The sequence below is a fragment of the Scyliorhinus torazame genome, chromosome 17, assembly GCF_047496885.1.
Source record: "Scyliorhinus torazame isolate Kashiwa2021f chromosome 17, sScyTor2.1, whole genome shotgun sequence".
Taxonomy (NCBI): Eukaryota; Metazoa; Chordata; class Chondrichthyes; order Carcharhiniformes; family Scyliorhinidae; genus Scyliorhinus; species Scyliorhinus torazame.
This window is the reverse complement of record NC_092723.1, coordinates 54,461,759-54,489,463: the sequence shown is the minus strand read 5'-3', so window position 1 is coordinate 54,489,463 and position 27,705 is coordinate 54,461,759.

The window sequence follows — 27,705 nt, the reverse complement described above, 5'->3', positions numbered from 1 at the left end:
AGCAGTTGTGCCAGAGACATACCGGTGGACAGAGGGGTTGTCCTGTACGCCAGGAGCACAAGGTTAAAGTCAGAAGCTGAGTCCGCAGAATCCACATTGAGGATGGGTAGGCATCTTGCTGAATTTGAGGAGGCCTTGTCATATGTGGTAATGACGCACACACAATATGGGGACTCCAGGCAATCGTCCTCTGGATCCGTTGTTTTACCAGGTTCTGAATCCAGCAGCCCTTGCTGCACACTTCGAACGCGTTTGCATTGGAACTGGGATCGCTGGCCCACGATCGGAGGTGCAGACCTGCACAAGGCTGCATAATGGCCAGGCTTCCCACAATTTAAACATCGCCTGCCTCTTGCATTGCATTGCCGCTTTAAGTGGGCGATGTCGCAGTTCGGGCACGTCATGACGTTGACGTCGTAACGCTCAGTGCGTCGTCGCAAATGCGCAGTGCGGTTGACAAAACATAAATTTCTTTACCCATCAGTCTGGCCTCAATAAATCTCGAGATGGATTTGTAGGCATAGCATTAGTTATTTTTATTTGACTTGCAAGTCTGACTCGTTTCACATACACCGAGAACATAAGCAGTCTCCTAGGTCTACAGAATTGAGTGATTCTGTAGAACAAAGAAATCTCTACCAACACATTCAAATGGCATCAAGTTTCACATACACGATTCCCATAGGTCATCCTATACCCCTCCTGACCTGGCCATACATCCTAATTGGCTCGCTTCTCATCCCTTCCCCTGGCCTCCTATTACCCAGCATCCTTTTCTCCTCCTCCACTGAACCTCCCCCTTTCCTTGCCATGCGTTCTGAAATCCTTTGTCTGTGAACTAACAGAATTAGACCGGCCTATATCTACATTACAGTAACTAATATCTCTAAAGTAACTATTTTATATCACATTCGTCACGTTCAGCCGCCGCTCGCACCTGCGCAGTGTGGTCTTCGGCCGCTTCATTCTCCCGTCTTTGGTGCACATGCGTGGGACCCCGAGAAAAGCAGGCGAAATAGCCGCCTTCATCAATGCTAAGGCGCCGTATTCGGGCGATGGTCTGTACACTCTCTGCCTCGTGGGAGGCAAGTTGGTTCTGTTCTGCCGATTTTAGGCGGGAGTAGCGACTTTTTGCCTGTTCATGCACTTTACATGTCTCGATGGCTACTGGCAGGGTCATGTTTTTTATTTTTAGGAGCTGCTCCCGCAGGGCGTCGGAGTGGACCCCAAATACGATCTGATCCCTGATGATGGAATCAGCGGTGTCACCGTAGTTGCAGGATTGCACTAATATGCAGAGATGAGTTAGAAAGGATTGGAAAGGCTCATCCTTACCCTGAAGGCGTTGCTGGAAGACATAGCGCTCAAAGCTCTTGTTCGTTTCAACTTCACAGTGACTGTCGAATTTGGCCAACTCCGGAACTTGGTCTTGTCGTCGTCGTCGGCAAAAGTGAGCGATTGAAGATTTGGATGGCCTGGTCCCCCGCAGTCGATAGGAGCAGCGCAATTTTTCTGGCATCGGACACATCCTCGAGGCCCGAGGCCTCTATGAATAGGCTGAATTTCTGCTTGAAGACCCACCAGTTGGCGCCGTGATTTCCGGAGATCCGGAGCTGTGGAGGGGCCTGGATCTTCTTCATGCCGCTGGAAGGCACTTGCTGGTCGTCATTGAATTAAGGTAAATTACTTAGATGAAGTAGACTCCTGGTATCATGTTGTGTTATTCACCCTGGGGTAACACGGACTGCAACAGGATGCAGATGAGCTGTAAAGCATACACCAAACGTAGGCATTGGTTCAATACGATTTTATTGAACTTCTGTAACAATGCACACAATTGGCTGTGGGTTGACACTCTACTACTCTAAGTGTACTAACTCTAACTAACTAGACCAGGCTAGCTCTGATCCACGTGTAGAAGGTGCTGACTGATATATACACCCTGTCACGACAGTTGTCACCAGTGGAAAGAGGCAGAGTGCTGATGCCTCGTGTGTTTTATAATTGGAAGCCCCCCTCTGGTGTTCTGTCTGGTGATTGGTTGTGTTCTGTCCTGTATGTTGATTGGCTAACCTGGGTGTCTGTCACTGCCTGTTTTTACCTCATGATGTGCATAGGTGCATATTATGACAGGTATTATACATTGTACATTCTCACATGCACAACTTGCCCTCTCCCTTCGCATTTTCTCTCACAGTCTCATTTCTCTCACAATCTCAATCTATTATTTCCTCTTTCTGTTTCTCTCTCATTTCCTGTTTCTGACAAGTGTGTCTTTTTCCACATTCCCTCCTAACTTTCATTTTCTGACCTTCTTGTACATTCTCTCTTCATTTCCCTCCTATCTTGTTGTTTTCTTTCCCATTATTTTTGCCTTGCAGTAATCAGTCCGGACCAGTCTTGTTTCCCCGTTTTACTGTTTTTTTTTCCTTCTGGGTTCTTTGATTTCCACTGTTCATCTTCGCTGTCTTCACTTCCTGTTCTTCCTCATTCTGTCCTAGTTATTCCAAATCCCGCTTTTCCAATTTTTCTCATTGCTAAAATAGTTATTTTCTACTGGGGCAGGATACTCCGACCTCCCAGCCACATGTTTCTCGGTGGCGCGCCATTCGCTGGTGGCGGGATTCCACCGCTAACAATAGGAATTCCCACGGGCGGGTGTGCTGCCAGCGGGACCAGAGAATCCCGCCACCAGTGAACGGCTGGAAAATTTCGTCCCTATTCTCTATCTGCATTTCTCTCAGTCTCTTTTCTGCACATTCTCACAATTTTGTTCTCTCCTTCATTTTCCCTTCCTTTTTTTTTTCATCCATGTTCTATTTTCTCTTAGTTCCCATGTGTTGCTCTCATTCTCTCTTTCTTCAATTTGTATTCTGAACTTTCTCTCACTTCTAATTCTCCTCTAATTTCTTCCTCCCCTTTTGTCTCATTCCCTCTATCTCATAGTTCCCGGCAGCGGTTCCTTCTGTCATGCCTACTCCAAGTAACACAGATCTGGCTGCTTCTCTACTGCAGAGGCATATACACTGAAAGGTGGAGTTCATAATAGTCAGTGGTGAAGACATTACCCCCTTTTGCCTGCTGAACCAGCTAATGGTTTGTGGGGCAACTGCAGGCTGAGACATTCTTGCCAATGTTCAAACTAAAATTGGATGACTATTGTAGTCAATGAGTGTGGTAGTCACCACTGTTGTATTATATTGTATATATGGGTATTACGGTAAGTCCTCTGTACTACAGGTACGGGGGTAGATCCCTGCCTGCTGGCTCCGCCCAGGAGGTGGAGTATAAATGTGTGTGCTCTCCGAACAGCAACCATTTTGTAAGCTGCTGTAGGAGGCCACACATTTCTGTGCAATAAAGCCTCGATTACATTCTACTCTCGTCTCGTCATAATTGATAGTGCATCAATGAGGAACCCCAAAATGGTGAGTCAAAAGTAGTTTATTTCCTACTCACAGTTAGGAAATACAGCAACTAAGCAGGTGCCGTCTCCCTCGCAGGCTGGCTTTTATCTTGGGGAATTAACGAGCCCTGCTATGGGGCACCTGCCCCTCAGCAGGGAAGCTCGTACCCATGAGCCCCTTGAGGAGATGGATCAGGTCATCCCCATGGGTTTCGTGGGGGTTATAACAGATGACCTATTTGCAAAATCAAAGCCTGTAGGATTAAATGACAGCAACAGCATGGATAAAAAGTTATCTAAGGGACAGAAGGAAGAGAGTACTGGTGAATGGTTGTTTTTCAGACTGGAGGGAGGTATACAGTGGTGTTTCCCAGAGGTAAGAATGATGGAAATTGCTTTTTTTATTCATGTTCATGGCCTTTACTTGGGTGTACAGGGCATCATTTCAAAGCTTGCAGATGATATGAAACCTGGAACGCTGTGTCTTCTGCCAATGCAAGATGGCAATTCGTGCATGCACACTGGTCCACACAGACATGGCAACCTATTAACATCTCTCCAGTGCGCCCAGCCTGCCAGTATCACTGCGCATGTGCTGATGTTGTCACAGGGAGGGTGTCAGTATTCATGAGGCATTCAGGAGGAGTGTTGGGCAGTATTCTTCCTCACCTCCTTCCCCCTTCAAGAGACAGTGCAAAGTAAAGAACAAAAAACTCTTCTGCAGACAAGGACTAAGAGACTGACAAGGAAATTGTAAATAAAGATGGGATCCTGGAGGAGAGTGTCTCCAATTTCATTGTTTCCCTTGGCAGTGGTTTGAGGCTGAAATAAACAGAGACACAGTGTAATACATAACATATTCATATCACCAGGTTTAGGCATTTTCTCCAGTATTGCCTTCAGAACAGTTGTTGGACCTATCGCTGTTGGGACAATTCTGCTCCTAGCCCAGGTCAGAAGGATGCTGCTGCCCAGATGAGATGATTTGAGTAGCGCCATCTTTGGTCCTGGCTGCTGCAGCTCCATCTTTGGTCCTGGCTGCTGCAGCTCTATCTTTGGTCCTGGCTGCTGCAGCTCCATCTTTGGTCCTGGCTGCTCCAGCTCCATCGCTGTGAATGATGTAACTGAATAACATAATCGAACGACAACTTAGAAATGTTGTAGGCAATTAGAAGGACAGTAACAGACTATGTAAGGATCTCTACAAACTGGTGAAATGGGCAGACATGCGGAATATGAAATTTAATTGATATATTTTATGCATTTTCCTAAGAAGAATGAAAATAGACAGTGTGAAATCAATGATGACATTTTACATTTCGTGCAGAAGGAGGGATGGCTCAAAGAAGCAGACAAAGAAGTCACCTCTCCAGCCCGGGAGGCTATTGCCCAGGAGGTCAGCAGGGCTCCCACCTGCCCATGAAGCATCATCCAATGCAGGAAGTGGATGAACAATTTAATGCACTCCACCAGGTAAGTCCTCCCTCAGCTCCCTCCACTATAAAACTCTCAGCATGGCATTAAACTGGTCCTCTCTTCATGGATCTCACACATTCAGTTGCAGGAGATGGCTTCAACAATGGCTTCAAAACACCACAATCCAGCTGCAACTAGAAACTCTGTCCCTTCTGCGGAGGGCTCACCACACACAGGGGAAATGCATTCCACACGGCCTCTGCTCCATCCCCTCTGATCGCATCTCTTTCTTTTGTCTCCATACAGGCACAACAATCTGAGTGTGGTAGTCACCACTGTTGTATTATATTGTATATACTGCACTGCATACGAGGGTATTACGGTAAGGCCCCTGTACTACAGGTATGGGGGTAGATCCCTGCCTACTGGCTCCTTCCAGTAGGCGGACTATAAATGTGTGTGCACTCCGAACTGCAGCCATTTCGGCAGCAGCTGTAGGAGACCACACATCTCTGTGTAATAAAGCCTCCATTACTCTCTACTCTCGTCTCGTCGTAAATGATAGTGCATCAATTTATTACACAGAGATTTTACAAAGATGGATATCCGCATCAAGCCGGATCGCCTGCAGCTGCATCCTCAAGCAGACAACGCCAAAAAGGACTTTGCACATTGGCTAGCTTGCTTTGAAGCATACATCGGATCTGCGACAGACCCAATCCCAGAAGCACAGAAGCTCCAGATTCTGTACACGCGTCTGAGCTCTGATGTCTTTCCCCTCATCCAGGACGCGCCTACCTACGCAGAGGCCATGGCGCTACTGAAGGAGAACTACGCTCAGCAGACCAACCAAATCTACGCCAGGCACCTCCTGTCCACGCGGCACCAACTTCCCGGTGAGTCTATGGAAGATTTCTGGCATGCCCTGCTCGCCCTGGTGAGAGACTGTGATTGCCAGGCCGTTTTGGCCGCTGAACATTCTAACCTGCGAATGAGAGACGCGTTCATTACGGGCATTGGGTCGGCCTACATCCGGCAGCGCCTCTTAGAAGGGGCTACGCTTGACCTCGCGGCGACCAAGAAACTAGCGTTCTCGTTCACAGTCGCCTCACGCAACGTACAGGTGTATGCCCCCGACCACATGGCCCACCCTTTATGGGCATCGTGGACTACGCCAGTGGCCACCCCGTCGTGGACCCCATCAGCGACCGCCGCCAGCCAACCCCACGCCTGTGCCGCGCGGCAGCCAACCAATCCCAGCGGACCCAAGTGCTACTTATGCGGACAGGCAAAACACCCCCGGCAGCGCAGCCCGGCGCGGAGCGCACTCTGCAAGGCCTGCGGCAAGAAAGGACATTTCGCTGCAGTGTGCCAGGCCCGCTCAATTGCTGCTATTGTCCCTGCACCCCCCGCGTGCGGCCAGTGGGCGCCGCCATCATCCTCGCCTCAGACTACGTGCGGCCCGAGGGCGCCGCCATCTTGCCTGCCTCAGGACACGTGCGGGCCGTTGGCGCCGCAATCTTCCCCGCCTCAGGACCCGTGCCTGCCGGGCACCTCATTGGGCCGCTCATCGCCTGCAACCACCGACGACCAGCCGCATCTCGCATCCATCACGATCGACCAGTCCCAACCGCACAACCTCGCAACCGCGTCGACAAAGGTGAAGGTCGACGGGCATAAGATATCCTGCCTTCTGGACTCTGGGAGCACTGAGAGCTTCATCCACCCCGATACGGTAAGGCGCTGGTCCCTCGCGGTACACCCCATTAACCAAAGAATCTCCTTGGCCTCCGGATCCCACTCCGTGGCGATGCGGGGGTACTGCATCGTCACCCTCACCATCAAGGGCGCAGAGTTCATCGGCTTCCGGCTCTACGTCCTCCCCAACCTCTGCGATGCCTTGCTACTCAGCCTGGACTTCCAATGCAACCTCCAGAGCCTAACCCTGAAATGTGGCGGGCCCCTACCACCCTACTGTATGCGGCTTCACGACCCTTAAGGTCGACCCGCCTTTTCTGTTTGCAAACCTCACCCGGATTGCAAACCCTTCGCCACCAGGAGCAGACGGTACAGCGCGCAGGACAGGACCTTCATCAGGTCTGAGGTCCAGCGGCTGCTGCGGGAAGGTATTATTGAGGCCAGCAACAGCCCCTGGAGAGCCCAAGTGGTAGTGGTGAAAACGGGGGAGAAAAACAGGATGGTCGTTGACTACAGTCAGACCATCAATTGGTACTCGCAGCTCGACGCGTACTCCCTCCCATGCATATCTGATATGGTCAATCAGATTGCACAGTACCGGGTCTTCTCGACAGTGGACCTGAAATCTGCCTACCACGAGCACCCCATTCGCAAGGAGGACCGCCCGTACACCGCGTTTGAAGCGGACGGCCGCCTTTACCATTTCCTTTGGGTTCCCTTCAGCGTCACTAACGGGGTCTCGGTCTTCCAACGGGAGATGGACCGAATGGTTGACCGGTACGGACTGCGGGCCACTTTCCCGTACCTGGATCCCGTCACCATCTGCGGCCACGACCAGCAGGACCACGACGCTAACCTTTCCAAATTTCTCCGCATCGCCAAACTCCTCAACCTAACCTACAACAAGGAGAAGTGTGTGTTCAGCACAAACCGATTAGCCATCCTCGGCTATGTGGTTCAGAACGGAGTTCTAGGGCCCGACCCCGACTGCATGCGCCCTCTCATGGAACTCCCCCTTCCCCAATGCCCCAAGGCCCTCAAACGATGCCTGGGGTTCTTTTTGTGCTACGCCCAGTGGGTCTCTAACTATGCGGACAAGGCCCGCCCACTCATCCACTCCACCGGTTTCCCACTGATGGCCGAGGCTCACCAGGCCTTCAATCGTATCAAGGCCGACATCGCCAAGGCCACCATGCACGCGGTCGACGAGACGCTCCCCTTCCAAGTCGAGAGTGATGCATCAGACGTCGCTCTGGCCACAACCCTCAACCAGGCAGGCAGGCCCGTGGCATTCTTTTCCCGAAACCTCCATGCCTCCGAAATTCGGCACTCCTCCGTCGAAAAAGAGGCCCAAGCTATCGTTGAAGCTGTGCGGCACTGGAGGCATTATCTGGCCGGCAGGAGATTCACTATCCTCACAGACCAATAGTCGGCTGCCTTCATGATTAACAACACACAGTGGGGTAAGATCAAAAATGATAAAATCTTGAGGTGGAGGATCGAGCTCTCCACCTTTAATTACGAGATGTTGTATCGCCCCGGTAAGCTCAACGAGCCCCCCGATGCCCTGTCCCGAGGTACATGTGCCAGCGCACAAGTGGACCGACTCCAGACCCTGCACGCTGATCTCTGTCACCCAGTGGTCACCTGCGTTTATCACTTCATTAAGGCCCACAATCTGCCCAATTCCATCGAGGAAGTCAGGGCTGTCACCAGAGACTGCCAGGTCTGCGCAGAGTGTAAACCCCACTTCTACCAGCCAGACTGTGCACACCTGGTGAAGGCCTCCCGCCCCTTTGAACGCCTCAGCGCGGACTTCAAAGGGCCCCTCCCCTCCACCGACCGCAACACATATCTTCTCAATGTGGTCGACGAATATTCTAGATTCCCCTTCGCCATCCCATGCCCCGATATGACGTCTGCCACCGTCAACAAAGCCCTCAATACCATCTTTGCTCTGTTCGGTTTCCCCGCCTACGTCCACAGCGACCGGGGATCCTCATTTATGAGCAATTAGCTGTGCCAGTACCTGCTCAACAGGGGCATTGCCTCGAGCAGGACGACCAGCTACAACCCCCGGGGAAACGGGCAGGTGGAGTGGGAGAATGGGACGGTCTGGATGGCCGTCCAGCTGGCCCTACGGTTCAGAAATCTCCCGGCCTCCAGCTGGCAGGAGGTCCTCCCCGACGCACTTCACTTCATTCGGTCGCTCCTCTGCACAGCGACTAATGAAACCCCCCATGAACGTCTCTTTGCCTTCTCCAGGAAGTCCACCTCCGGGGTTTCGCTCCCAACGTGGTGTAGCCATCTGGGATGGCCACTTCCCGATTACAAAATGGACACTTTGTAAAGATTGCAGGGAAAATGGACAATACTGAGAAAACAAGCAGGTTCAGGGTTTGTCTGTTGATTGGAGCCGCAGGCTCCCGACAAGAGCAAAACTGCAAATCCATTAGCACACTAATGGCCCATCTCCGGGAACAAAAGAGTAACATTTGAGTAACCGATACTAATGCAGACACCCCAGCGCCAGAGGTGACCAGAACAAAGCAGGTCAACGACCACCTAGGACCCGCCCAGCCATCAGGGCACCCACCCGTTTATTGGCGGAAATCGATAGGAACGATCGAGAAACGGCCCAATTAATTGGGGCCAAGTTCAAGGCCCGCCCAAAAGCACGCAAAGCTAAGTATAGGCTTTGGCAGTAGTGATAGTTTAGCCTGTAGTATTTGTGCATGGGTATATTTAACTGTGTGTGTAAAGAACTAAGCATTTGACTTTGAAATAACTAACTGGTGTATCGAGTCTTTGATCAGTATTCGGTTTGAACCTTGTGGCGGTATCGAAAGACACCTGGCGACTCTAGAGCGAAATGTAATTAGAATTAAGGAAGGCGACCATATTGACCGCCATATTCAGAGCCAAATAAAGAGAGAAACACAAATAGCAACATTTACTGGCACCTCCGCCGGGACTCGACCTAGAAGTGGCCTAGTCACTCCGAGAGAACCTAAATTTGAATTGGAATCCAATTGGAAACAGAAAAACCACAAGTGTGAGAACGATACTGATCAAACCTCCAAGATTCGGAAGTGTGTTAATGCATGCGTACTAACAGGGATATAAGGTAAACCTGAGAGATTTTGTGGCGTAAAACTGTCGGGAGTTTTGTAGGCCGGAAAGTAGCGTAAGCCGTACCCGTGTTTACATCACCACTTTATCACCCCCTGTTCCAAATTCAGTAGAGAACCCAGAGAGAGAAAATGGCAATGAAGGCCATGGAACGCCTTATGAACCCCCAAGAATTTGAGGTCGCAGCGACCAGTAGAGTAGGACAGTGTCCCGTATGGGAAGAGGAAATCAGAAAGTACCTCAAAGGGAAAGGATGGCCCCTTTGGAGCGAATTCTACGCGAATGATGAAACAGGTCCCGGGTGTATAGGACATACTTGGTGGGAGAATCTGTCAGAGATCCACAAGAAGAGCTTAGGGAAAGCTCGCAAGCCGATGGCAATCGTGTCCTGCTTGGCACAATTGCGAGGCACCGAGGAGGTCGTTAGAGACAGAAATAGTGAGGGAGATATGAGCGAATTTGAGAAGGAGAATAAGGATTTAAGAGAACAGTTAGCAGCAAGGGACAGAGAGGTGGATGATGCCAAGGGGGCACACCAGTCTTGTCTCGCCCATTTGAGTAGTTTTCAGACCCGGTACGATAAGGCCTACCAGGACAGGCAACGCGCGGTCTTGGTAAGACAAGAAACCGAGCAACAGGTAGAGCAATTGCAGAAACAGTGCATTGATTTAAAAGCAGCCTTATGAGCGCTCCACACTTCCACGACGGAACAAAGGCAGAGCTCCGTAGATCACGCAAAGTGCCGGAAGCAAATTGCAGAATTGCAATCTCTGCTTACTGTCCAGAATGGGTTTCAAAGTACGTTTGGACCCCAGATAGACTAGGAAAACGGCCCCAATTGGCAGGGGTTAAATGAAACTGCCCACAGATACGTACATGGGACATGTACGCAAGAAAAACCACAGAAGAGAAAAGCACCCCAACCCCCGACTGAACAGGCAGAACACACCCCCATGAACCCTGTAACCACACACTGCAGGGCCGCAGCAGAAGGAAACGCGGATTTCCTATATACAACCTTGTTAACCGTGACCCAATTACAGGACGCGTGTGGAAAAATTACACCGTTCCTTCCCACATCAGACCCCCCCCCACCAGTTTTTTGCTAGAGTTAAACAGCAGGCTATCATGTACGGCCTGGACGAAAAGGAGCAAATGAAGCTCACAGTTTTAAGCCTCGACCCTTCAGTCGTGGCAGCCCTTCCCGACCCACAGAATGTAGGAGGAGGCACACTCCAAGAGATGCACACAGTGATCCTGGATGCGATCGGCTATAACAGAGGAGACCCCGTAGAAGGCCTAAACAAGTGTAGGCAAAAGAAAACAGAGTATCCCACAGCGTTTGCTGGACGCTTGTGGATACATTTCACAGCAGTTTTCGGAAAATTAGCCCGCGCCCATTTGTCCGCGGATAATATGGCCAAATGGACTTGAATCCTAGTCTCTCATGAGACAGAGGCAGGACAGAGAGCTTGCACAAATTACGACCCCTCAGACGAGGCCCACAACAAGAAATGGGTTTTGAAAAGATTGTCCCGCGCTTGGGAGCAATCAGTCCAAGGCAAAACCGCATTTGTAAAACCCAAGGAAGAGCAGGCAGACATGAATCCAGTTAAAGCGCACCAGAACCCCGCATGGGTAAATGAGGGCAAGAACAGCTCACCACAGCCTAAATCCCAGGAATGTTACAACTATGGACAATTAGGACACTTTGCGCGAGAGTGCAATGTGCCACAAAAGCAGCAGATAAACCAACAGACAGGCACCCTAAATAAGAATAGGGCAAAGCCAATCCATAGCGTTAGCGCCCGTTCAGAGAACAGACACATGAACGGCACCGACTGACGGTGTTCGGGCTCCCCAACTTGGGTCTGTGACACACTTTGGGACAAGTCCGGTAGACCGGTCGTAGCTGGCAAAGTCGGGGGACACCCCGTAGAATTTCTTTGGGACACAGGAGGGTCCCGCGCCACACTCAATTCCTCCACGATGTTTCAGCGAGACACGTGGCCCACAACAGACACCAGCACACTCAACGGTTTTACAGGTTATTTACAACAAGGACACATCACATCCCCTGTAGCGATACAAATAGGGAACATTACGATTAAACACCCCGTAGTTCTGGTCGATCTACCCCAGGCAGCTGAACACATCCTAGGAATCGATGTTATGAGCTCCCACAACCTCCCATTTGATCCGGTTAATAAATGTGTATAGAGAATGGCAAAGGCAGCACAAGCCCCCGCCATGCTCACAGTTGGAGACTATGAAAACAGAATTAGCTCAGTAGGAGACTTCTGGTTCAACCATCGAGCCATTAGTCAGAATAAATAAGTTAGGGAAGTGCTGCAGCAACACAAAGCAGCATTCGCACAGCACAAGCATGACTGTGGCAAAATAGCTGGCTTGATGAACATTACAGGTCCTGACCCCAGACCCCAAAAGCAGTACGGATTTCCCCAGGAGGCAGAGGGAGAAATCTCAAAGGTAATACAGAGTTTGCTTGATCAAGGCGTACTCAGATCAGTAGCCTCCACGAATAATGCACCAATTTGGCCCGTCAGGAAACCCGATGGATCATGGCGACTGACCATTGATTACAGGGAACTGAACAAAGTAAACCCAGTAGCAGCCCCCACCGTAGCCACGAGTCCTGCAACCATGCTCAAACAGGGACTCCAGTCAAATTTCTTTCCGGTTTTGGACATTAACAACGGCCTTTGGTCCGTTCCATTGGATACAGCGTGCCAGTGCAAATTCGCCTTTACATTCCAGGGACAACAATACACGTGGACGTGCCTTCCACAAGGCTTCCACAACTCCCCCTCCATTTTCCACCGACAGCTGGCAAATGGACTAGCTAAATTTTCCCGACCCAATTGTCTGGTCCAGTATGTAGATGACTTGTTACTACAGACAGACACAAAGGGAGAAAACATTATGCTTCTCGCCAAACTCCTAGGACTCCTAAAACAGATTGGATGTAAAGTCAACCCCAAGAAGGCCCAGATTTTGCAGGAAAAAGTGATTTGTTTGGGTACAGTAATCACTCATGGTAAACACGAGATCGAGCAAAAGAGAATTGACTCGATCGTCAAATTGCCCCTTCCCCATAATGTCTCAGCCTCCCGGTCATTTCTAAGACTGGTTGGTTACTGCCGAAACCATATCGGCAGTTTTGCCACAAAAGCAGCGCCCCTATCCGCCCTTCTCAAGAAACAGGCACCTTGGGAATGGCTTCCACAGCACACGGATGCCGTGGATGCTTTAAAGAGAGCCCTCAGCCCTCAACCCCGCATTACAGGTCCCAGATCCACTTTCCCCGTACGCAATCGAAGTTGCAAGCACCGACCGAACCCTTTCGGCCGTGCTCCTCCAGGAACACCATGACCAATTACGCCCCGTGGCATACGTCTCACGTGTGTTAGATCCTGTCGAGCAAGGATTTTCTGCCTGCGAAAGGCACCTGCTCGCAATTCTTTGGGCAGTACAGTACTTTGCCTACATTACAGGACTCAACCCCATCACCATTCTCACAGAACACACCCCAACAAAGCTATTACTAGACTTTAAGATGGCACAATCAGCCAAATCCGCACAGCCCGTTGGACCCTTCTTTTACAGGGGTGGGAAATTACAGTCAAAAGAACCAAGACCCACACTTTCCTAGCCAATAATTTGCAATATGCAGGTACCCCACATGAGTGTGAGATCATCACCACACAACACAACACTTTATACCTAAGTCAGCTCCAAGGAAAGCAGATAATACACCCTAGAGACCCCAGACCACAGACATGTGCACACCCCTGAAAATCTATGTGGATGGCTCCTCCACAGTTTTGAATGGAAAGAGAATCACCGGTTGCGGCATTTATGTCGAGGACGCACAGGGACGCGCCCTAGATGAGATTTCATTTAAGTTGCCAGGACATCTAGGCTCGCAGGCAGCAGAATTGGCAGCCATAGCGTACATTGTAGACCACCCTGACTCGTTTCTGACCCCAGCAGACATATATTCGGACAGTTTGTATGTCTGCAATAGCTGAACAGAATTCCTACCCCTGTGGGAAACTACAGGATTTGATTCCGCAGACGGAAAACCCCTACCCTCAGCCCCATTACTCTGACATATCCTGGAGACAGCTAAAGATAGGAGATACAGCATAATTAAGATTCGCAGTCATCACCGTTCTCCCCCCCCCCCCCCCCCCCCGGTAACATTAAAGCAGACGCCCTAGCGAAGACAGGTTCCAGACATGATTACTTTTGGAACCCCCCCGAGAGCACCCCAGTACACACGGTTCAAGTCTCACAGACCAACATTCAGGATCTAGCAAAGGTCGAAAAGGAAGATGAAAAACTCAGGGAAATTTTAAAAGGAACGTTCCCAGCCCCTTACGATACGTTTAAGAACACAATCACCACACATGACGGTGTGATTTGGAAATAAGGCATTTATGTAGTTCCCAGCCAGGACAGGAACCAGATTATTTGTCAGTTCCATGACAATCATGGACACCATGGCATTGAACCCACCCTAACCCACCTCAGACCTCTCTGCTGGTGGCCTGATTTAAAAGCCGATGTTACTCACTACTTGCTTGCTTGATCTGTGCCCAGAACAATCCGGACAGATATGCAAGAAAGGCACAGCTTCGTCACAGCCGCCCCGTTAATGGCCCCTGGACGAATTTGCAGATAGATTACATAGGACCCCTACCCTCCTGCACAAATGGTTATAAGTATGTGTTGGTGGTCATCGACACCTTCACAAAATGGGTGGAAGCTTTTCCATCGAGAACGACTACGGCCAAAACAACAGCTAAAATACTAACATAGCACATCTTTACAAGATGGAGCCTCCCACGCAGTATAGAGTCCGATCAAGGCTCCCATTTTACAGGACGAGAAATGAAGAACGTCCTCACAATTTTCTGAATTAGGCAGAAGTTTCACATAGCCTACCACCCCCAGTCAAGCGGCATTGTAGAGAGGATGAACAGAACTCTAAAAGCTACTCTCAGGAAAATGATGCAACAGAACAACAGCACCTGGGACTCAGTTCTCCCATTTCCTTTAATGTTCTTATGAAACACGGTATCCATGTCCACAGGATACACCCCCCCACACTCTCATGACCAGACGCCCCATGAAAGGGACAAAGTATTTATTAGGACTGGATTTGGCCTAGCCCCGCAGTCACCACCCGCAAGCATGAAAATGCTGTACAGCAGCTTATTGAGGATATAAAGGCAGCCCAGTTCGCAGCAGCTGTGAGACTTGGGACCAGGAGGAAACAAAGCAAGGCTTGTTTTGATAAAAAAGGTACACGCCACCGAGTTTGTAGTCGGGCAGCAAGTGATGCTTTCCCTATACAACCCCAGTTCATTCCTTTCCCCCAAATTTTCTGGACCGTACTCCATTTCAGACAAAGTCAGCCCCTCGGTATACAAGTCTGCGTGGTTTCACATAAACCAGCTTAAGGCTTATGGCTCGCAGAACAACCATGCACACCACATCTTGCTCACAGCAGCAGATAAACACCCCCCGCACACAGATGACGCATTCCTTCCCTCCCCCAGCCAGTCCAGCCCGTCCTCAGACACAACTTCAACTCCAACCCGAGGCACGACTCCGCCTCTCCCTTACCTCAACCAGCAGCGACAGCGACAGTGATAGCAATGACGACAGCCACAGCACACCACGTTATGATTACACTCCTGCACCAGGCCCCACTCCCAGCGAATCCGAGCATGATTCCAGTGACCCCTTCAAAATCACATACATCAAAACCCCTGACCCAGACCCCCCGCCCGACGATTACGGATTAAAACCTAGTAGCTCTAACCTCGACACACGATTCTGGCACTGAGACAATTCACTCAGGCTCATCCGGAATGATGAGATGGACCCCAATTCGCCCCAAGCAGCTTTAGCCAATCTACTCCAGTCAAGGGTATGGTAGCCGGGAGAAGATGATGACATAGAGTCTGACTCCCACCAAACGAATCCCTTTGCGACCCTGTTCGCTACCGAGCAATGAAGTGTCCACATTACATAGATTACATAGAACATACAGTGCAGAAGGAGGCCATTCGGCCCATCGAGTCTGCACCGACCCACATTAATCCCTCACTTCCACCTTATCCCCGCAACCCAATAACCCCTCCCAACCCTTATGGACACTACGGGTAATTTAGCATGGCCAATCCACCTAACCTGCACGTCTTTGGACTGTGGGAGGAAACCGGAGCACCCGGAGGAAACCCACGCACACACGGGGAGAACGTGCAAACTCCGCACAGACAGTGACCCAGCGGGGAATCGAACCTGGGGCCCTGGCGCTGTGAAGCCACAGTGCTAATCACTTGTGCTACCGTGCTGCCCACATGATGGCAAAAAGGAACCGATGGAGAGATACGGTGTCCTTTCTGATGGAACCTGCACCATGTTTGTTGTATGTTTGTTCGTCAAATCTACATGTTAAATGTTGTTTGTGAATTTAAAAGTTTTCATGGCCCCACGCCACCACTCTTTTGATGAACAACGGTTGTTAATGGAACACATTTGTCCACAGGCGACCATTCAGAGGAACTAATTTGTCGACAGACACCACTCATAGCTACTCTTCTGATTCGATCACGAGAGGCAGCCCCCACAACGACCACATTCTTACCCGTTCTTGCCGGTCGCTCAGGCAATGGAGAAACAGCACTGGTCCCCGCCCTGCCTGAGGACCCCCCTCTGGTCAGCTACGCTTGGGTAGAGCACAAACGGCACTGATCACCGTCCTACCCGGGGATTCCACCCATTTCTTATCCGCCGCGGCCCATCCGCACCTCATTTTGGCACTTTCAGTTCAAAATTCTTTTGTTTGTTTCTGGCGACCCTTAGGTTGCGTCCGTATGCTATTTACATCCTCAAACACGAGGATGGTAGATCATTACCCCTGTGGCGGTTACCAACACCCCGACCTGGTGTGACACGTTTATAACCTGGTATTCACTATCTTACATAGTAGAATCACTCTTAGTACTGGCGATACTCTGCAGTGTCGTGCAGACACGTAAACTCAGAAAATGGCTAAGGAGAGCCTCCCGCTCTCGCACCCCGGTATACACAATTAGGTTCCCTATTTTCGGACTTCACCAAACCCCCCAACCCCTTGAGTGAATTAAAGTGCATCCGTTTTTCTTTTTGTGTGTTTTGTTCAATAAACCTCTGTGCTTGATTGCCAAGCCAAAGAAACTTGTGCTGCTGTTATTTGTACAGTTTAAAATGTTGTAGATTATTTTTGATTGTTTGGGTGAGGATAGTTTATTGAGGATAGTTAGAGGTTCCAGTTTTTTTATTTTGTTATGCATGCATGAATGTCATAGTGCCCCGTAGAATTTTATAATGATGTATGTATGTAAAATGGTTTTAGGTAAAAATTGCGATTCATAGGATAGGGCAGTGCAGAGCCCGTAAAGTGCTTATGGGTGCCCAGCTTGGTCAGAGAATGAAGACGGTAATGTGATCCTTCACGCTTCGCGTTGAGGATCACATGGAGGGAGTATAGCCTTCTGGGATGGCCACTTCCCGATTACAAAATGGACACTTTGCAAAGATTGCAGGGAAAATGAACAATACTGAGAAAACAAGCAGGCTCAGGGTTTGTCTGTTGATTGGAGCCGCAGGTTCCCAGACAAGACCAAAACTGCAAACACATTAGCATACTAATAGCCCATCTCCGGGAACAAAAGAGTAACATTTGAGTGACCGATACTAAGGCAGACACCCCGGTGCCAGAGGAGACCAGAACAAAGCAGGCCAACGGCCACCTAGGACACGCCCAGCCATCAGGGCACCCACCCGTTTATTGGAGGAAATCGATAGGAACGATCGAGAAACGGCCAAATTAATTGGGGCCAAGTTCAAGGCCCGCCCAAAAGCGCGCAAAGCCCCTTTTGGGTATAAGAAGGATGCCCCAAGAGAGAATCGCTTTCTTGGCTCCGGCTCTCACCGAGGAGAGTCCTGCCCAACAGCTGCACCAGAACAAGTAAGTCTAAGGTCAACGCACGCTACCAGACAGACGACCTTAGCTGTTCCCCTTCACCACTTTGACCCCAGCAGCCTCAGAACTGAACAATGGCCATTGTTCCTCTGACTGAGTGGGTGCCCAAAGCTAACTATAGGCTTTAGCAGTAGTGATAGTTTGGTCTGTAGAATTTGTGCATGAGTATATTTAACTGTGTGTGTAAATAGATACTGGTGTATCGAGACTTTGATCAGTATTCGTTTTGAACCTTGTGGCGGTATCGAAAGATATCTGGCGACTCTAGAGCGAAACATAATTAGAATTAAGGAAGGCGACCATATTGACTGCCATATTCAGAGCCAAATAAAGAGAGAAACATAAATAGCAACAGTGGCTGGCAGCTCCATGACCCGTTCTCCTCCGCAAGCATGTGCGGCTCCACAAGGCGGACCCGTTGGTTGAGAGGCTACCGCTACTCCAGGCAAACCTACACGATGCCTACATAGCATACCCTGACAGCCGCCAAGACCAGCTGGGTCCCCACACAACCCCCCCCCCCCCCTCTGCCGTGGCGCCACCCTCCCTTCCCCCAGCGCACCCCACCACAGCCCCCGCTCCAGGACAATCTGTCCTCCCATTTGGTCCCACCCGGGATGAAGAGGATGTCGACACACTCCCGGAGTCACCGATGACCGAGCCGACGCCTGACTCGCCACCAGCACTGCGGCGCTTCCAACGACGGATCAAAGCACCTGACCATCTAAATTTGTAACCTTCTCTGAAATTGTAATGACAACCTATATGTAAATAGTTTTCCACCACCCCTGCTGGACTCATTTTTAACAGGGGGTGAATGTGATAGTCGCCACTGTTGTATTATATTGTACATACTGCACTGCATATGAGGGTATTACGGTAAGGCCCCTGTACTACAGGTACGGGGGTAGATCCCTGCCTGCTGGCTCCGCCCAGTAGGCGGAGTATAAATGTGTGTACTCTCGGAACTGCAGCCATTTCGGCAGCAGCTGTAGGAGGCCACACATCTCTGTGTAATAAAGCCTCGATTACTCTCTACTCTCGTCTCGTCTTGATTGATAGTGCATCACTGAGCACAAGTGAGAGCGAGCCCAGACCGGGGGAGGAGCGGCAAAGATCATTGCCCTCCGCGAGTTCGAGGAGGCTGCTGCAGATCTCGACGTTGAGGACTGGGATCACTCAGGTGACATGGCAGCGCTTGGCCTCCACAATAACCTAGTACGGTTCTCAGCTCCATCTTTTCACTCTATGCTGCATTCCACACTGAGAGCTATGTGTTCTGAATTAACTTTAGCTCATCCACTAAAACTGTCCTCGTGGGCGCGAGCCACCCTCCCACTACCCCTAAACTTGGGGAGAGCCCAGGGAACACCCCATCACATCCCTCTCCACCAGGTGAAGCCTGCCCCCCCCCCCTTCCCGGTCCCGATCTCTGTCAGTGCAAACCTGATACTCAGGCACTTCAGGGTGCCAGGCTGGCAGTGTCAAGGTGCCGGGTTGCAGAAGGAGTGCCAGGGTGCCACTCTCCCCAACCACCCGGGGGGTCTCTTAATGTCCTGGGAGGCCCTCCCACCCAGGTGCCATTACGACTGGTCCACGATTGTATGGACCAGTACTAAACGCTGCCCTGGTGCAGTCTCGCTGGAGAGACCATTATTTCCTGGGCGGCAGGAGAATCCGGCAAGCGCATGTTTAAATAATCTTACTGGCTCATATAAATATGTTGATCTGGACCTCACCAGCGACATCTTGCAAAGTTCGGTTTAAGCTCATGAGATGTCTCAAATGTCGTGAATCTCGCAAGAGACCTCTCGTGAGATTTAATGACCTCATCGTGTCACCAAGTCGGGCGTGACGAAGCCGGTAAATCCTGCCCTTTATCTTTTGCAGGTACAAGCAGACCATGGCCAGACAGTCAGCCCAACAGCTCTTGAAACCCCAGAGCACATCTGTGATGTGTTAGGCAGGTCGGTTCGGTGTGGACTGCACTTGATGCAGTGATGTGAGAAACAGACCTCTAACACTGTCGAAGATCCAACACAGTTTTACTGAACGATAGAACTAACATACATCTTTAACTGTGGGTCGACCCTATACTGAACTGACTGGAGACCTAGTACTAGCCTGACCAGACTTACTAGCTACCGCATGGTGTTTACACTGTGCTAACTCGTGGACTCTGACTGTCTCAGTGGCTGGCTCCAGAGAGAGCGGGAAACCTAGTGCCCTCTGTCTTTATAGTGGTGGTGTCCTGTCTGGTGATTGGCTGCACTGTGCTGTGTGCTTACTGGTCATCCTGTGTGTCAATCACTGCCTGTCTGCACTTCATTATATACATGCGTGGATATCATGACATCTCCCCTTTTTAAAAAAAAACATACTAAGGTGTGATGCTTATACATATATATGTGCCTGACTATATACAGAAAGATGTCTAAACGAACGTATATACATAGGAATGTTGCGATAGTGCAGATACATGGTAAACGAAATGATATTTACAGAGTTCCAATTGGTGAAGTCACAAACATGTACAAAAGCTCAATCTATAGATTTTGTCTTTGTGGTGGGCGACAAATTCTTGTTAATCACCACAGAGGCGGATTAGGAGCCGCCTGCGCTTGGAGAGGCGGGATCGCTGGCATCACGGTGGGCCGGCAGGATTGCTGGTAGATCGGTGGCCTCTTGGTCGGGTACGTCCGGAGGAGGCATCGTAGGCGCCGGGGTACACCGGTCAGGTAGCAGGCGTGGAACTCTTCACAGTGTCCGTCTGTTGCGCCATAGCAAGGAGCCATCAGCCATGCGGACAAGGAATGATCTTGGGGCCACTTGTTTGAGCACAACAGCTGTGGCTGACCAGCCGCCCTAAGGCAACTGTACGCGAACATGATCAGTTGGGGCCAGCTCGGGCAGATCCGTGGCATGGACATCATACGTGGCTTTCTGTTGGGTCTGTGACTGCTGAATTTTCTGTAGGATCGTGAGGTGGTCAAGGTCGGGAACGTGGATGGCTGGAACTGTGGTCCTCAGAGTGCGATTCATGAGCATCTGCGCTGGAGACAACTCAGTGGACAGTGGGTCGCCCTGTATGCCAGCATCGCCAGGTTAAAATCGGAGCCTGAGTCTGCAGCTTTGCACAGTAGCCACTTTACAATGTGGACCCCTTTTCCGGCCTTCCCGTTTGACTGCGGGTAGTGGAGACTGGAGGTAACACGACGGAAGTTGTAGGACTGTGCGAAGTCAGACCATTCCTGGGTGTAAAAGCAAGGACCGTTGTCGCTCATTACCATGAGCGGAATCCCATGCCTGGCGAACGTTTCTTTGCTTTGATTACCGCCTTCGACGTGAGGTCGGACAGTTTCACTACTTCTGGGTAACTAGAGAAGTAGTCGACCAGGAGTACATAGTCACGCCCCTTGTCATGGAAAAGGTCTACGCCTACTTTGGACCAAGGAGAGGTCACAATCTCGTGCTGCTGCAACGTTTCTTTGGGTTGAGCTGGTTGAAACTTCTGACAGGTAGGGCAGTTGAGGACTGTGTCGGCAATGTCCTGGCTGATGTCCGGCCAATAGACCGCCTCCCGAGCTCTGCATCGGCATTTCTCGACCCCAAGGTGACCCTCATGGAGTTGACCCAGCACCAGAGCCTGCATGCTCTGAGGAATTACGATTCTGTCGAGTTTCAGAAGGATTCCCTCCACCACCGTCAGGTCGTCTTTTACGTTATAGAACTGGGGACATTGTCCCTTCTGCCAGCCATTGCTGAGGTGCTGTATCACGCGCTGCAGCAGAGGATCCTTGGCCGTCTCCTCACGAATTTGGACCACCCGTTCGTCGGAGGCCAGAAGGTTCGAGGCACACAACTGCACTTGGGCTTCTATGTGGCAGATGAAGTCACTTTGTTCATGCGGTGTGGTAATGGACCAGGACAGGGCATCTGCAACGATCAGCTCTTTACCTGGCGTGTAAACCAGTTCGGCGTCGTAGCGGCGTAGCTTTAGAAGAATACGATGTAACCGAGGTGTCATATCATTTAAATCCTTCTGGATTATGTGGACCAGAGGCCTGTGGTCCGTCTCTACCGTGAATTTCGGCAGGCTATAAACATAGTCGTGGAACTTGACTATCCCTGTTAGGAGGCCCAGACACTCCTTCTCAATCTGAGCATACCGTTGCTCAGTGGGCGTCATGGCCCTGGAGGCATACGCCACTGGAGCCCCGGACGCAGAGTCATCCCGCTGGAGGAGCACCACCCCAATGACGTTCCTGGCTTGCATCAGTTGATTTCCTTGGTTGGGTCGAAGAACGCTAGGACCGGGGCTGTCGTGAGTTTTGCTTTCAGCTCGCGCCATTCCTCTTCATGTGTGGGCAGCCCTGGAATTCTGTCGACTTTTTGACGAGATGGCGAAGGGCCGTGGTGTGGGATGCCATATTGGGAATGAATTTCCAGAGGAAGTTGACCATTCCGAGGAAGCGGAGGACCGCCTTTTTGTCCTCCGGGTTCTTCATGGCGTTGATCGCCGAAACCTTGTCGGCGTCTGGCCGTACGCCCTGCTGCGAGATGTGGTCACCGAGGAATTTGATCTCCGATTGACCAAATGAGCACTTGGCCCTGTTGAGCTGAAGACCATGTTCATGGATTCTTTGGAATACCTACTTGAGGCGAGTGATATGTTCCTGGGGCGTTGTGGTCCAGATAATGACATTGTCAACGTACACTCGCACCCCCTCGATGCACTCCATCATCTGTTCCATGATGCGATGAAATACTTTGGAGGCAGATATGATGCCAAAAGGCACCCGGTTGTAGCAGTAATGACCAAACGGGGTGTTAAACGTGCACAACTTGCGATTGGACGCGACCAGCTGTATTTGCCAAAAAAGCCTTGGAGGCGTCGAGCTCAGTAAAGAATTTGGCATGAGCCATCTCACTGGTCAACTCTTCTCGTTTTGGTATCGAGTAATGCTCCCTCATGGTGTTTCGGTTTAGATCCTTAGGGTCAATGCAAATGCGAAGCTCCCCTGACGGCTTCTTGACGCAGACCAGTCTGTGGGCTCTGTAACCTTTGATATGATGCCCTGGTCTTGGAGGTCCTGTAATTGCTTCTTCAGACGATCCTTGAGGGGCGCCGGCACCCAGCGAGGTTCATGAATTACAGGGGTGGCTTTCGGCTTGAGCAGGACTTTGTATCGGTATGGGAGAGTGCCCATTCCGTCGAACACGCTGTGGTACTGCGTGATGATGTCATCTATGTCGACTTGCAAGTTTCCATCGGGCGAGGCCGTCGCCGGTGATGATGACATGGTGTGGACTCGCTGAACCAGGTTCAGGAGTTTGCAGGCACAAGCACCGAGCAGAGATGCCCTGTCAGGCCCGATGATTTCAAACCGCAGCGTCGCCTTGATCGCCTTATTGTATACCCCCAGTTGACACAAGCCACTGGCAGCTATGGCATTGCCATTGTAGTCAAGGAGCTGGCAGGCCGGTGGAAGAATGCTTGGTCTGGCGCGGATGGTGTCGAGGTCGGATTTCGAGGTTCGCCACTGCACTGGTGTCCAGTTTGAACCGGATGCGGGCCTTGTTCACTGTGAGGACAGCAGACCACTCGTCGTCGGGATCCACACTGAGGATCAAGAGGCTTTGCGTAGGTGTGGTGGAAGGCAGCACATGTGTAGTTAGATGCCCACCCTGTATGGGGATTTGAGGCACTCAGCATCAGGGTCCATTGGGCTGTCGGGATTATAATCTGGCATGCCTTGTTGTATTGAGCGGACACTTCTGCGCCGCAGCTGGGATCGCTGGCTGCTGAGCGGAGGAGCAGATCTGCAAAGGGCTGCGTAGTGGCCAAGCTGGCCACACTGTAGACACCGGCGTCCTTTTGCTGGATTGCCGCTTTAAATGGGCGGAGCCACAATTCGGACACGTCATGGCGTCGACGTCAGCGCGTTCCGTGCGCCATCGCGCCTGCGCAGTGCGGTCGGCCGTGTACGCACCTGCGCAGTCGGTTCGTCGGGCTCGACGTCCACTCGGTCATGGTGCGCATGCGCAGGGACCCGGGAAAAGCGCTCAAAACTCTCTTCGACGCTCAGGCCCTGCATCTGTGCAATGGCCTGCACCCATTCCGCCTCGTGGGAGGCCAGCTTCGCAGTTTATGCCGCCCTGATGTGGGAGTAACGATTCTTAGCATGCTCATGGACAACGCACGTCTCGATAGCGACAGAGAGGATCAACTGTTTGACTTTCAGGAGCTGCTGCCGAAGGGAGTCGGTGTGGATCCTGGATCATGGAATCAGCCGTTGAGCCATAGTTACATGACTGCGCGAGGATGCAAAGATGGGTGACGAAGGACTGAAAAAGGCGTCGAGTTTGGTGAAGAGCTTGGCGCGAGCCATCTCGCATGTGATCTCTTCGCGCTTGGGAATTGGATAATGTTCCCTCGTGATATTGCGATTCAGATCCTTGGGATCAATGCAAATTCTCAATTCGCCGGAAGGCTTTTTTACACATACCATGGAACTGACCCAGTCGGTTGGTTCCGTGACTCTGGAGATCACTCGTTGGTCCTGGAGGTCCTGCAGCTGCTGCTTGAGGAGGTCCTGAAGGGGTGCTGGGACCCTGTGAGGTGCATGCACCACAGGCGTGTCATTCTGTTTCAATAAGATCTTATAGGTACATGGGAGCATGCCCATGCCTTCGAAGATGTCGTGGTGCTGGTCGATGATGGCGTCGAGTTGCGCCCTGACGTCAGTGTCCTGAAAGGCAGACATGTCATCAGGAGAGAGAGAGTGAACTCTCTGAACTAGGTACAACAGCTTGCATGCCTGCACGCCAAGTAGGGAGGCTTTCGAGGAGCCCACAATTTCAAAAGGAAGGATGCCTTTACGTGACCTGTGCATCACTTCAAGTTGGCACGAGCCGCTAGCAGCAATGACATTGCCATTATAATCCAATAGCTGGCAGGCTGATGGAAGGATAGCTGGTTTGACACAAAGGCTTAGGAAGTCAGATTGGCGGAGGCACCAGTGTCCAGGCGGAATCGTATTTGGGACCGGTTGACCGTCAGGGTGGCACACCACTCATCGTCTGGATTGATGCTGTATACCGGCAGCGGCTGGTGTCTTTGCTTCGGGGACAGCCTGTTTTTTGTCACGACACCGACTCGAAAAGGCGCCTTCGGGTCCTCGGTGTCACTGCTGCGTGGGAGGTGCGCATCGGACTCGGTGACCGTGGGTTGAATTGCCCGGACATTCCTGCGAGGCTGGCTGAAGCGATATGAATTGGCAGGCTGAGCTGCTCGGCAGCAGGCAGCATAGAGCCCAAGTCTGCCACGTCGTAGGCATTGTCGAGATTTGGCAGGGCATTGCCGTTTTAAATGGGCGGAGCCACAGCTGACGCACGTCGTAGTGTCAGCACGTTCGCTGCGCGACCGCGCATGCGCGGTGCGGTCGTGCGTGGTGCGCGCCTGCGCATTAAGTTCTTCGACCTCGCCGTCCCCTCGTTTGGTGCACACAAACGCGGGAGTCCACGAAAAGCGCGCAAAATGTCCGCCGTCACCCAGGCTGAGGCCCTGGAGTTGCTCAACCACTTGGACCCGTTCCGCCTCGTTGGGACCTTGCCGTGCCATTTCAGCTGCCTGGATGTGAGAATACCGACTCGTAGCGTTTTCGTGTAAGACACAGGTCTCAATGGCGGTCGCTAGGGTGAGCTGCTTTACTTTGAGGAGCTGCTGTCGTAGGGGGTCCGACTGAACACCAAAAATGATCTGGTTGCGTATCATGGAGTCGGAGGTGGGCCCATAGCTGCAAGACTGCGCAAGGATGCGGAGGTGCGTGAGAAAGGATTGGAAAGGTTCAGCCTTACCCTGCAAGCGCTGTTGGAACATGTAGCGCTCAAAACATTCATTCACCTCTACGCTGCAGTGAGTGTCAAACTTGAGGAGGACCGTCTTGAACTTTGTTTTACCTTCAACATCCGCAAAGGTGAGAGAGTTGAAAATGTGGATGACATGGTCTCCTGCCGTGGAGAGGAGGAGAGCAATCTTCCTGGTATCCGAGGCATCCTCCCTGCCTGTGGCCTCAAGGTAGAGCTGGAAGTGCTGTTTGAAAATCTTCCAGTTGGCCCCTAGGTTGCCGGCGATGCGGAGCGGCGGCAGTGGGCTGATGTTGTCCATGTTGCAGGATGATGGAATGCTGGCGGAAGGCAGATCACTTGCAGGTAGGTCTAAGAAATCCTAATATCCCTCAACTCCTGGTATCATGTTGTGTTGGGTGTTCTGGATCCGTGGAACACATACAGGTCACCAACACTTGAAATAGTGCAAATCTATTTTATTGAATCATTAACTATTTAAACATACTTGAACTGTGGGTTAATGCGATACTAGCTTTAACTAAAGACCTTTGCCTTGTCCTAACCAGTCGATGCACTCAGCACATGGTGCATGTCTGTGTTGCAGGCTGTGAGGTCTGTCCTCCTAGCTAGCTGCAGCTTGAATGAGTGGGAACTCTGATGCCCCCTGTCTTTTTAGTGTGTGTGCTCTAACTGGTGATTGGCTGCGGTGTTGTGTGTGTTGATTGGTCCCACTGTGTGTCCATCAGTGTGTGTCTGCACCATGATATACTGGTGTATATTATGACAACTGGATGGCTGCTTGCTGGTCAATGCTGATTCACTCGAGGTAGGTCCGTCAATGTTCAATATCACTCTGTGGTGCCATGATGTGTTAAGCAGGTCGGTTCGGTGTGGACTGCGCTTGATGCAGTGATGCGAGAAACAGACCTCTAACACTGTCGAAGATCCAACACAGTTTTACTGAACGATAGAACTAACATACATCTTTAACTGTGGGTCGACCCTATACTGAACTGACTGGAGACCTAGTACTAGCCTGACCAGACTTACTAGCTACCGCATGGTGTTTGCACTGTGATAACTCGTGGACTCTGACTGTCTCAGTGGCTGGGTCCAGAGAGAGCGGGAAACCTAGTGCCCTCTGGCTTTATAGTGGTGGTGTCCTGTCTGGTGATTGGCTGCTCTGTTCTGTGTGCTTACTGGTCATCCTGTGTGTCAATCACTGCCTGTCTGCACTCCATTATATACATGCGTGGATATTATGACAATCTGAGCATGAAGGAGGCTTAGGAGGAACTGTCACTGCACTCACACACCTCTGTGGAACGTAGCTCAACGTTAGAATTGGGGTCATTTTCTGGAGAACAACTCACAGACTCGTCGTCACAGCAGTTGAAGTTAGCCACAGGCCACGTATCTGGTTCTCAGACGGCTGCTGGAGACCAGCCACCCACTTAGTCCCAGTCAGATGATGAGCCTCTGGGAGTGGCGGTCAGCTCACTGGTAAGGATGCAAAGGGAGGCAGCAGAGCATCGGCCTTAGAGCTTCGACAGTCACTTATCAGAGTGGAGTGGAAGGTGCAGTCCCTCCACATGCTTTCTGATGTCGTGGCTCTGACATGTGAGCACCCATGGGAAGGTTGGCAACGACCATGAAAACCTTTGTCCAGCAGGTCCTGGCAGATTTACACTCACCCCTGCATTCCATGACCACACCCTCTCGTGGGCACAATCAGGATGTAGTCCGTATTGGGACGAGGCACACTGACTTCCCTCCAGGTGCTCCATCTCCTTCAGACGGCACGTGAGAGCCCTCGGGCACCAAAGGGCATCAGCGGACACCCTGGAGGTCTCCACTCAGGACACTCCAAGGGTGTGTAGCCACTCAGAGGCCCCTCTGCCCACATCCACTCCAGCAATGCAAGCTACCTCTGAGCAGGAGACTCTTATGAGGCCAGGCCACTTGAGGGCTCGGGGACCAGAAGGCGTCTGCCAAAGTCATCACTGGCATCAGGATGCAGCAGTCAGCAGGCTACTACCTCTGCCTCTGCTCCATCCCCTCTGATCACATCTCTTTCTTTTGTCTCAATACAGGCTAAACGTGAGCACAACAAGTGAGAGCGAGCCCAGACTGGGGCAGG